At 36.1% G+C, this 12,284-nt stretch overlaps 1 long non-coding RNA gene across 1 annotated transcript in view; it reads left to right on the forward strand.

The window, feature by feature from the left end:
- Window positions 1-11,793, forward strand: part of LOC136827657 (uncharacterized) — a 245,191-nt gene extending 233,398 nt beyond the window's left edge. The window contains exon 4 of the long non-coding RNA XR_010849832.1: window positions 11,740-11,793. This is a non-coding gene — a long non-coding RNA (uncharacterized lncRNA). The remainder of the gene's footprint in view (window positions 1-11,739) is intronic.
- Window positions 11,794-12,284: the final 491 nt, after the last annotated feature.

A 12,284-nucleotide genomic window follows, 5' to 3' on the forward strand; every position in this document is an offset into this window, starting at 1 on the left:
TGTACCTCCGTTCATATCCTCTTTCTTCCACCTCACTTTCCTCAACCCTCTCCTAACAATTGCTCCATAGTGCAACTGCTTTGAGGTTTTCTTCCTGTTACACCTTTCAAACCTCCTTTACTCTCAATTTTCCTTACAGCGTTGAATGACCTCATAGGTCCCAGCGCTTGGGTTTTGGCCTTAATTTTTATATTTCAGTTCCAATAAAACTTCTCGCTGTCATCAACAATGTTGATTTTAGCTTTCAACCTGAAGCCATCCATCAATTTCGCTTGTCCTTATTTTCCTTAACGAATCTATTAGTTATTACTTACAAAACGAAAGGCAGAGCATAGGTCCGTTTTCATTCCTGTTTAACCTTTGAAGTAATTATTTATTTTCTTAAGCAAATTTCGTATTTATTTACAAACAAGTGAAAAATGAGCCGAAATTTCTTCGGCGCAGTCGAGTCTTCTGTATAGCGTATAATCAAGGCCACCGAAAATAGATCTATCTTTCGGTGGTCTCTGTATAATGCTGCATGAGCCGCGGCCCATGAAATTCTCAGCCGGCCGTGGTGGCCTGTCTTGTTGCGTTGCCAGAAGCACGATTATGGCTAACTTTAACCTTAAATGAAATAAAAACTAGTGAGGCTAGAGGGCTGCAATTTGGTATGTTTGATGATTGGAGGGTGGATGATCAACGTAGCAATTTGCAGCCGTCTAGCCTCAGTGGTTTTTAAGATCTGAGGGAGGATAGAAAAAGTGCGGACAGAAAAAGTGCGGACAGAAAAAAGAGCGGACAGAAAAAAGTGCTGACAGAAAAAGTGCGGACAGAAAAAAGTGCGAACAGAAAAAGGTACAGACGGACAGACAAAGCCGCCCCAATAGTTTTCTTTTACGGAAAACAAAAACGATGGTAAAAACATTACCCAGACATTCCAGCGCAACTTGAATAATAACAATTATTATGAATTTCGTCCAGTACAGCTACTTCGCTTCGTCACAACTCTCCCAAATCATCGTGCTGCTTCGCTCGGGACTTAATATTGAATTTGATTTTCACACGGGCGCAGTATTGCATCCTCCCTGTGGAGAGGATGATTTATGTAAAATGACACTAGATTCATTCGGCAACTCACGAAACGTCAAACTCAGATAAATATCGTTCGGCGTAGCGACTGCTGAGAGGTGCTATTCCAAGGTGAACCTGGCTTGTCTCTCTCTCTCTCTCTCTCTCTCTCTCTCTCTCTCTCTCTCTCTCTCTCTCTCTTCCGGTGGTCAGGTGAGTGTTGTCGGTGGCGGCCCAGAGAGAGAGAGAGGTGAGATTAATAAAACGAAGATAAACCAGGCTTGACGTCTCTCTCTCTCTCTCTCTCTCTCTCTCTCTCTCTCTCTCTCTCTCTCTCTCTCTCTCTCTCTCTCTCTTCCGGTGGTCAGATAATTATTGTCGGATGCAGCCCAGAGAGAGAGAGAAAGAGAGAGATTAACAAAAAGAAGAGAGAACGAACCTAAAAATGACAGTCTCTCAGGAGTGAAAAATCTCTCTCTCTCTCTCTCTCTCTCTCTCTCTCTCTCTCTCTCTCTCTCTCTCTCTCTCTCTACACGCCAAAACATTTTTTTACAGTCCTGACTCGTTCATTTCCCCCTATTTTAGTAAATGCTAAATTTAATGTAGATATAAACGGTGTTCCTCAAATCTGTTAATGTATTCTATCCATTTTTCGTACACTGCGACATGGGGATATATAAATTCAGCCTTCCTCCTGCGTTGCAATCAAATGAAGAGAATTGACATAAAACGCGATTAATGAACTTAATTTCATTTCTCTTACACTTGTTAACTAAACATCCCGTCAGAATTCAGCTTATACCTTCTTCAAAACCTCTTTGTGTAAGCAAACAATAATTTGTCTTTATTTATGTAATATGAGGATAAAATAAAATTAAAAGGAAATCGCTTTGTTTCTTCAAAATTTGACTGTATTTCTTAAAGAAAAAACAAAAACTATTTGAGCTGTGCGCCTCAACTGTTGGCTTGCAATCCCTTTCGTTCCTTTTACTCTACCTTCGTTCATATTTCTTTCTTCCATCTTACTTTCCACCACCTCTTAACTATTATATCAAGTTTATTTACATCGATGAATGACCTCTTAGGTCCCAGAACTTTGGCCTTTGGCCTAAATTGTGTATTCAGTTATATATATATATATATATATATATATATATAACTATATATATATATATTTTTATATATATATCTGTATATCTATATATATATATATATATATATACATACATACATATGTATGTATGTATGCATGAAATGCTATTCAGCCAAGTAACATCAGGACCCAAATTCGGAAGGACCATCATCCCTCTCCGTCCAAAGACAACTGGGTGACGCTGCTCGCTCCGGACATCGAATCAACATGAAACAGTGTAATTAAGACGGTTAATTAAGTGATATTGCAATATCCTGCAATTAGCAACGCGGGAATGTAATAAGATTTGATTAGCAACGATAATTGCCTTTATATACATTTCCCTTACCGTCATCACTTTTTTTTGAGGTTTGTATATTTATGAAGTGAATATTTTAGTTGTTTGTGTATTGAAGTGTATTGATTTGTTATTCTTTATTTTTTTTTTTTGAACGATCAGGGCAATTCTCTGTATATTTCCTTGAAGTATATTATATTTCATATTTAATTTTTTTGTATGATCAGGACAATTCTGTTAGTATATTTTTTGAGTATATTACTTTTTTATTCTTAATTTTTTGAACGTATTCTATCAGTATATTTTTGTGATATTTAATTTTTTTCTTATTTTTTTGAGCCATCAGAGACAATTCTGTTATATTTCCTTGAAATATATTATTTTTATACTTAATTTTTTTGAACTATCATGACAATTCTGTCAGTATATTTCCTTGAAGTATATTATATTTCATATTTAATTTTTTTGTATGATCAGGACAATTCTGTTAGTATATTTTTTCGAAGTATATTCTTTTTATTCTTAATTTTTTGAACGATCAGGACAGTTCTATCAGTATATTTTTGTGAAGTATATTACTTTTTATTCTTATTTTTTTGAGCCATCAGGACAATTCTGTCAGTATATTTCCTTGAAATATATTTTTTTATACTTAATTTTTTTGAACGATCAGGACAATTCTGTCAGTATATTTCATTGAAATATATTATTTTTATTCTTAATTTTTTTGAACTATCAGGACAATTTTAGCAGTATTCTAGTCACAAAATTGATAGTGACAAATCATTTTAAAGTAATAATTAAAATTACATTTTGTTGGAACAGGAAGAAATGTATTCAAGGGTACTTAGCCAAAACAGATTAATATTTTGGAAAATGTTTTGGGTTTCTACGTATTATGGAGAGAATGGTATTCCTTGGATCGACTGACGCCATTTTTTAAATACGTATTTTGTGACTCTAATTGAGTTATGTTCGTGTTAATGAAACAGTTTTTTAAACAAATATCTCTCCTTTATCAAATTATCCCGTAGTGGGGTGGTGCCGCCAGTGCACCTCATGCGGTGCACTGTAGGCGTTCCTTGAGGTTCTTTGCAGCGTCCCTTCGGTCCCTAGCTGCAACCTCTTTCATTCTTTTAACTGTAGCTCCGTTCATAATATCTCTCTTCCAAAGTGCAACTGCAAGGTTTTCATCCTGTTACACCTTTGAAACCTCTTACTCTCAGTTTCCCTTTCAGCGCTGAATGACCTCAAAGGTCCCAGCCTTTGGAATAAATTCTGTATTCTATCTATCTTTAAGAAAATTATAATGCATGTTTTCAAATAAATTCCGAAGCGTCAAAAAAATTTTTGACATTGAAATAAAACTGTCAGCTAAACAAGAATTGAGATATGCCTCTGGAGAGAGAGAGAGAGAGAGAGAGAGAGAGAGAGAGAGAGAGATATTGATTCTACCTATCACGTGACCTGACATATTTGCATTTGTTTTCGTCACAATGACCCCTCCTTAACTTCTCGACCTCGCCTCGACCCTCTCTGGGTACGCATGCCACTTGAAGTCTACCCACAAGCGAGTGGGAAATGAAGGCATAAGCTTTGACCCTTCAAAGCACGTGAGCGGACCCAGAGGGCACGTACTGACCTACTATGCTACAGACGTGCAATGATAAATAGGTCCAAAAAATCTTTCGTCCTCCCAAAGTGGATGATTTGTTTCATCCTCCCAAAGTGGAATTGACGGAGAATCTTGATATTCTCTCTCTCTCTCTCTCTCTCTCTCTCTCTCTCTCTCTCTCTCTCTCTCTCTCTCTCTCCTCCTTGGAAGTTCATCTCCCTTTGCATGCGATTTTTGCGACGCCATTCTGCAGAAGCCAGTCAGTCAATGAATTCGTAAGCGGTTCTTTCCTCCCCTCTGTGCATCTGGCAGCAAATGAAATGCCCTTTTAGCAATATTTGCAATTTGCTGTTGATTGCCCTGATGTGTTGATTGCATTATTAAGGGCCTTTGCAGCGTCCCTGCGGCCCCTAGCTGCAACCCCCTTTATTCCTTTTACTGTACCTCCGATCATATTTTTTTTTCTTCCATCTTACTTTCCTCAACCCTCTCTTAACAGTTGTTTCATGGTGGAACTGCGAGGTTCGCTTCTTGTGACACCTGTAAAACCTTATTTTTACTCTCAATCTATCTTTTTCAGCGCTGAATGACCTCATAGGTCCCAGTGCTTGGCCTTTGGCCCAAATTCTATATTCTGTCCTGTTCTATTCTATTCTATTTTGTTCTAATCTATTCTGTTCTATTGTATTCTACTCTGTGGCCTAAATTCTATCTTCTGTTCTATTTTATTTTATTCTATTCTACTCTATGGTGTAAATTCTATATTCTATTTTATTCTGTTTTATTCTGTTCTACTCTATGGCCTAAATTCTATATTCTGTTCTATTTTATTTTATTGTATTCTACTCTGTGGCCTAAATTCTATATTCTATTCTATTTTATTGTATTCTAGTCATAATCATCAAACATACCAAATTGAAGCCCTCTAGCCTCAGCAGTTTATATTTCATTTAAGGTTAAAGTTAGCCATAATCGTGCTTCCGGCAACGATATAGGATATGCCACCACCGGGTCGTGGTTAAAGTTTCATGGACCGGCTCATACAGCATTACACCGCAACCACGGAAAGATAAATCTATTTCCGGTGGCCTTGATTATACGCCGTAGCGGCTGTACGGAAAACTCGATTGCTCCGAAGAAACTTCGGCGCATTTTTTACTTTCTCAGTATCTGCTACGAAGGCAATTTAATTCGAGCATAGAAATAACTCAGAACAGATCCAGTTCACTAACTCACGTCTCTGTCTCAGGACAGTTTGATTTTGGGGGTAGAGATAATTCAGGACGAATCCCAAGGCATTCAGTTCGCGAGTTATCTAAGAAACCTGTCGCCGTGACGGTCGAGTTCCCTTCGTTAGTTTTGATACCTAAGTGACAAAAACACATTAATCCGTCCGGCTTTCATGTCCATTTAAGATAATGACCCAGCAACCGCCGATTGCATCAGAGACGTTTCATTTCCTGATGCGTGTATAAATCGGATCGCTGCCGTGTGGAATGAAGTCTCGTCGGTTTAAGATTAGTTTTATTTATGTTGATGAGGTCGCTGTTTTAGCTCAGTAAAATGCTCTCTGTGCGTATGTATGTATTTGTTCGTGTGGTTGTGTGTTTATGTGTTTATTTATTCCTCTGGTTTCGAGTGAATCTTCTTGGTTATATATGTATATATATATATGTGTGTGTATATTTTATATATATATATATATATATATATATATATATATATATATATATATATATTATATATATATATATGTATATATATATATATATATATATATATATATATACATATGTATACATATATATATATATATATATATTTATATATTTTATATATAAACACTTAAATATATGTATATATTTATATTTATATAGATATAAATACTCGTATATACATATATATACATATATATATATATATATGTATACACACACACATACATGCCCAAGGCCTCTCTAGATGTGTCCTTTCTACTTCTACCTTGGTAACCGGATACCCTGATGCCACTAGATACCTACATGGATGAGGGTACGAGAAACGTTGTGTTCAATATCTCAACAACTGGCGAACGGGTTTTGGTCAAACTTGCCAGAAATGTTGGCCAGGTGACCCTCTCGTGCCTGTGAAAGTTGAAACCAGATCGGTACAAGTCGAGATAAGTATTTCGGCTATTAAAATGATTTTAAGCTGGATACATATTCTAATTCTTATTTTCAATATTACATTTTTGGTGTCGACGCAGAATAAATCCAAGAATGAGTTTCAGCCACATCAGATGAGTCAAATGATTTCGTGAACGCTTTCTGCCCAGCAAAAAAAAATAATAAAGTAGTAATAATAATAATAATAATAATAATAATAATAATAATAATAATAATAATAATAATCACGCATGTTTATTGACCATTTCAAATAAATTCATTTAATAATAATAATAATAATAATAATAATAATAATAATAATAATAATAATAATAATCACGCATGTTTATTGACCATTTCAAATAAATTCATGTACGTCCATTGACCATTTTTATCAAATTCATGCAAGGTCCTTTCCCTTGTCAGATAAATTCATGCTTGCAGTGCTTGGCTATTCATATATTCGCCATAGATTTAAAGCGTGGCCGTGGCTGAATAATGCTCTTTTTTTAGCGATGCTTTTTTTTTTTTTTTTTTGAAAGAAATATATTTGAGAAAAGAAAGAGAAATCTCTTCTACTCCCGGGGCAGTTGACTGTCCGGTGGAAGCCATTAAAAGTTTCCCCCCCAACTCAAAAGTGTCGAACTCCAGAGACTGTTGGCGTTGATCCATTCGGATCTCTTGTCACCTCCTCCTTTTGTTCTCCTCTTCCTCTTCCTCTTCCTCTTCCTCTTCTTCACCGTCGTCGTCTAGATCCACAGCATTTCTCTCTCTCTCTCTCTCTCTCTCTCTCTCTCTCTCTCTGTCTCTTCATCGTTCCTTGTCCTCTCTCTCTCTCTTTCATCTTTCCTTGTCGTCCTCTCTCTCTCTCTCTCTCTCTCTCTCTCTCTCTCTCTCGTCTCTCTTCTCTTTTCCTTGTCGTCCTCTCTCTCTCTCTCTCTCTCTCTCTCTCTCTCTCTCTCTCTCTCTCTCTCTTCATCGTTCCTTGTCCTCTCTCTCTCTCTCTCTCTCTCTTTCTCTCTCTCTCTCTCTCTCTCTCTCTCTCTCTCTCTCTCTCTTGATCGTTTCTTGTCGTCTCTCTCTCTCTCTCTCTCTCTCTCTCTTCTCGTTCTCTCTCTCTCTCTCTCTCTCTCTTCATCGTTCCTTGTCGTCCTCTCTCTCTCTCTCTCTCTCTCTCTCTCTCTCTCTCTCTCTCTCTCTCTCTCTCTCTCTCTCACCTCGGAGGAAAACAGCCCCGTCGGGGCTGAGAAGTTCTTTAATCTCTCTTGATTAACTCGATGGAATTATTTTGCCTGTAGGACAATTTTCTCGGAATGGGGACTAAAAAAAAAAAACTTATCCCCCAATAAAAAAAAACTGTCTACACTTTTAGTGATTAAAATCCTCATATAATGAAAAATAGTTTTCGGTTATAATTTACACACCACATTCAATTTCGTAACTGATAGAAAGAGTTTCTTTTCACGGCTTTGTTCCTGAACTCTCTTGGTGCTTCTGTGTTCCAGCACCCTTTATACGACATGTCCTTTCATTCATGATATAATCTTTATATAATGAGAAATAATAAGTATTTTTACGATTTAAATACCGCAGTGATTTTTCTAACAGATAGAGTTTTTTCCCCACGGCTGTGTTCCTGAACTCTCTTGGTGCTTCTGTGTTCCACCCACCCTTTATACGACAAATCCTCTCTTTCATTTTAAGTTCCACTCTTTTCCTCCCTTTTTTAGTTTGTCTGTCCGGCCTCACTTTTTCTGTTCGCACTTTTTCTGTCCGCCCTCAGATCTTACAAAATACAGAGGCTAGAGGGCTGCAAATTGGTATGTTGATCATCCACCCTCTAATCATCAAACATACCAAATTGCAACCCTCTAGCCTCAGTAGTTTTTATTTTATTTAAGGTTAAAGTTAGCCATAATCGTGCTTCTGGCAACGATGTAGGATAAGCCACTACCGGGCCACGATTAAAGTTTCAGGGTCGCGGCTTATACAGCATTATACCAAGGCCACCGAAAGATAGATCTATTTTCGGTGGCCTTGATTCTACGCTGTGCATGAAACTCGATTGCGCCGAACAAAATTCGGCGCAGTTTTTCCTTGTCTTATTTTATCCTGGCCTGGGCAAAAAAAAAAAATCATTTTGGTTTATTCGTATTGATGACGATAATTGATTGCATACTGTCATTTTGGTTTTTTGATAAAAATGATGACGATAACTGAAAGCATAGTTTTGGCATTTTGAATTTCATATCTCCAGGGACCAGAAGCCTGTCAAAAGATTGGTACTTTTAACAAATAGTTAAACTGGCGTGACAATGTGAATGGTCTCCGTGACTTGATTAGAACTGAGTATTGTTCCTGAACATTAAAATGTTGACAGTGTTTATGAAATACTGATAATTTTAACGAAAAGCATAACGCTTTTTTTTTTTTTTTATTTTTTATTTCTTGCATTTTGACGCCTCTGAGACGGGCATCCCGACTACCAAATGCCCTTATGTAACCCAGGCCCCCAAAAAAAAAAAGTGAGGAAAGAGAAAAGTGTAGATAATGGTTTTTCAACCCTTAAGGACTGGAGAGATTGGCCTGTCCCCTAAAGGACAAGAAATTATTCTCCTTTTTATTACTTTTTTGTAAAAGAAAACTATTGTGCCGGCTTTGTCTGTCCGTCCGCACTTTTTCTGTCCGCCCTCAGATCTTAAAATCTACTGAAGCTAGAGGGCTGCAAATTGGTATGTTGATCATCCACCCTCCAATCATCAAACATACCAAATTGCAGCCCTCTAGCCTCAGTAGTTTTTATTTTACTTAAGGTTAAATTTAGTCATAATCGTGCGTCTGCCAACGATATAGGAAAGGCCACCACCGGGCTGCAATGAGATGTATGCTGGTATTGCACCAGCCCATTTTTTTTTTTTTTTTTTGCCATGCCCCTAGGTTAGGGAATTTGGGTGTGGGAAACATAATGTGATTATTTTCAATAAAATCCTATGGTTAGTTTTTAAGATATGGCCTCCCGCTTTTTTCAGAGAAAGGCCTCGGTACTCGGTTACATCCCGGGAAAATACACATATCTCGTAGTATCTACTCTCGGCTCTCGGGAAAATTGTAAGTTTATGTAACCATCATTTATCTCGGCTCTTCCGAGACGACTGCCGGCCATCGACTTCGGCTGCGTCCGAGAAAGCTTGAATAGTCCTGTGTAAGATATTATGAGTGAGAGGACGGCTGGGTATAAGATACGGCCGTATACACTCCGTGTAATGGTTTCTGCAGCAGTGGCTGGCCGTATTTTCTTCCATTCTGGACCTCGAAGAATTTTTATTGTGTGTGTGCTGTTACGTGTGTGTGTACTTCCGTCAGTTTCTGAGCATGCGACGCTGGCACGGAATTGGTCCCTGTATTGACGATATACATATATATATATATATATATATATATATATATTTATATATATATAAAATATATAATATATATATATATGTATATAAATTTATATATAAATAATCAACACACAATCACGTGTGGAACAGAAATAAGTTTCTGACTCACATCAGGATCGAACCCAGGTCTTTCAGTTGAAAGGCAAGGGCGCTTCCCACTAGGCCACACAAGTCATAAAAGAGGTTGGAACCTGAGAGCAACTGCACCCAAGGAATTACCTGGGCAAGCTAAATGTCGGGAAGTTGGGGGAAAACTCGCTGGTATGCTAGCAGTTAACTTGCCGAGGTAATTCCTTGGGTGCAGTAGCTCTCAGGTTCCAACTTCTTTTAAGACTTGTGTGGCCTAGTGGGCAGCGCCCTTGCCTTTCAACTGAACGACCTGGTTTTGATCTTTATGTGAGTCAAAAAAAAAAAAAAAAAAAAATATATATATATATATATATATATATATATATATATATATATATATATATATAATATATATATATTTAAAGTTTTGAGATTTCCAGTCAAAATGCATCAGGTTTTGATACTCTATAACATATCAAAATTTCCGCTGTGTACGAAGCCACATTTTCCAACCAAATTTCCTCAAAATATGATGAGCTAATTAGAAGCCCCGAATAATGACAAAATCTTTTAGGCTTATTTTCTCGGAATGGGGAAAAAAATGGCTTACGCCGTTTCACCAAACAAGGGACGATTTGTCCAGAATCAGAGAATTCCTCAGGAATAAAAAAAAGAAGAATAAAACTAAATTTTGTTACTCTTTCTAAAACTTTTGTGTTCTCAATTTCCGTTTCAGCTCTGAATGACCTCATCATCGTACGTCCCAGCGCTTGGCTTTTGGCCAAAATTCTCTACTCCATTCCTGTGTGACTTAACCTTTGGCTTAAAAGAGAGAGAAAAGCAAATGTTTTCAAAAGCGTTTACGAAGGAAAGCTGTGGATGAGAGAAGTAAAATGAGAGAAAAAGCGTGATTGAGAGAAAACAGAACCATGACGAACAATGGTGAAAATGGGGAGGAGGAGGAGGAGGAGGAGGAGGAGGAGGAGGAGGAGAGAGTGCAGTCCTGGACCAACAACAGATAAAAGGAAACAGTCTGAAAATAGGTAGGACGGGGAGTGGGTTGCGCCGTCAACAACAACAGTTTTGAAAACAGTCAAAACAGTTTTGTGGGTCAGTTTCATACCAGACTCTTTTGGTGTGTTATAACGTGTTATTAGGAGTCAAAACAGTTTTTGTGTAGGTCAGTTTAAATTTTTATTCCAGACCGTGCTGAGTTTTTATCAATGTTATTGGAAAGCAAATGTATGTATTTAAAGAAGTCTCTGTGGTATTAGCTTTTTTCAGTTCTTCTTCTTCTTCTTCTTCTTCTTCTTCTTCTTCTTCTTCTTCTTCTTCTTCTTCTTATTATTATTATTATTATTATTATTATTATTATTATTATTATTATTATTATTATTATTATTGAGGAGATCAACCCTATTCATATGGAACAAGCCCACCACAGGGGCCAGTGACAGATTATTATTATTATTATTATTATTATTATTATTATTATTATTATTATTATTATTATTATTATTATTGAGGAGATCAACCCTATTCATATGGAACAAGCCCAGCACAGGGGCCAGTGACAGATTATTATTATTATATTATTATTATTATTATTATTATTATTATTATTATTATTATTATTATTATTATTGAGAAGATGAACCCTATTCATATGGAACAGGGGCCAGTGACAGATTTATTATTATTATTATTATTATTATTTTATTCAGAAGATGAACCCTATTCATATGGAACAAGCCCACCACAGGGTCCACTGACTTGATTCGAGCTTCCAAAGAATATTATTGTTCATTTCAAAGAATTAAAGAAGGTAACAGGAAATGCAGAAAGAAGAGATCAATAATTATTAGAAAAGAAAAAAATAAATGATAAAATAAAAATAAATACAAAAATGTTCGCATAGTATTTTAAAATACAAGGTGAATTGTTTTAGTGTAGTAATACGTTGCATCTTTTTTTTTTGGACGTTTCAGGTTCCTGTTGCACAACATCTTCAGGGAGATTGTACGTTCACATTGCTGTTTATGGCAAACATATCAGCTAATCATTTTATTAGTTTTTTGTTTCACGTTATTCAAAAAGTTAATCTTTAACAAAAGTACCCAAAGGCAATTGAATGAAAATATCGAATTTGTTAGTGAACGGTAAGATGGTTATTCTCTCTAAGGGAATTATTATTATTATTATTATTATTATTATTATTATTATTATTATTATTATTATTGGTGAAGAAATCCACATTGGTGTAAATATAAATATATATTATAAATGTATTAACATTCACACCACTGGATTTCTTTACCATTTTATTGACTGATGCTATTATTATTATTATTATTATTATTATTATTATTATTATTATTATTATTATTATTATTATTATTAAAGCAAAATTACATCCTGCCCCAGAGAGCAGAGCACTTTTGCAACGCACTTTGTAATGAAAAATAAAAATGGAGAAAATGTTCGCATAGTATTTTAAAAAACGCATCGAATCAAAGAATGCTTGAACTACACT

The sequence above is a fragment of the Macrobrachium rosenbergii genome, chromosome 42 (assembly GCF_040412425.1).
Source record: "Macrobrachium rosenbergii isolate ZJJX-2024 chromosome 42, ASM4041242v1, whole genome shotgun sequence".
Taxonomy (NCBI): Eukaryota; Metazoa; Arthropoda; class Malacostraca; order Decapoda; family Palaemonidae; genus Macrobrachium; species Macrobrachium rosenbergii.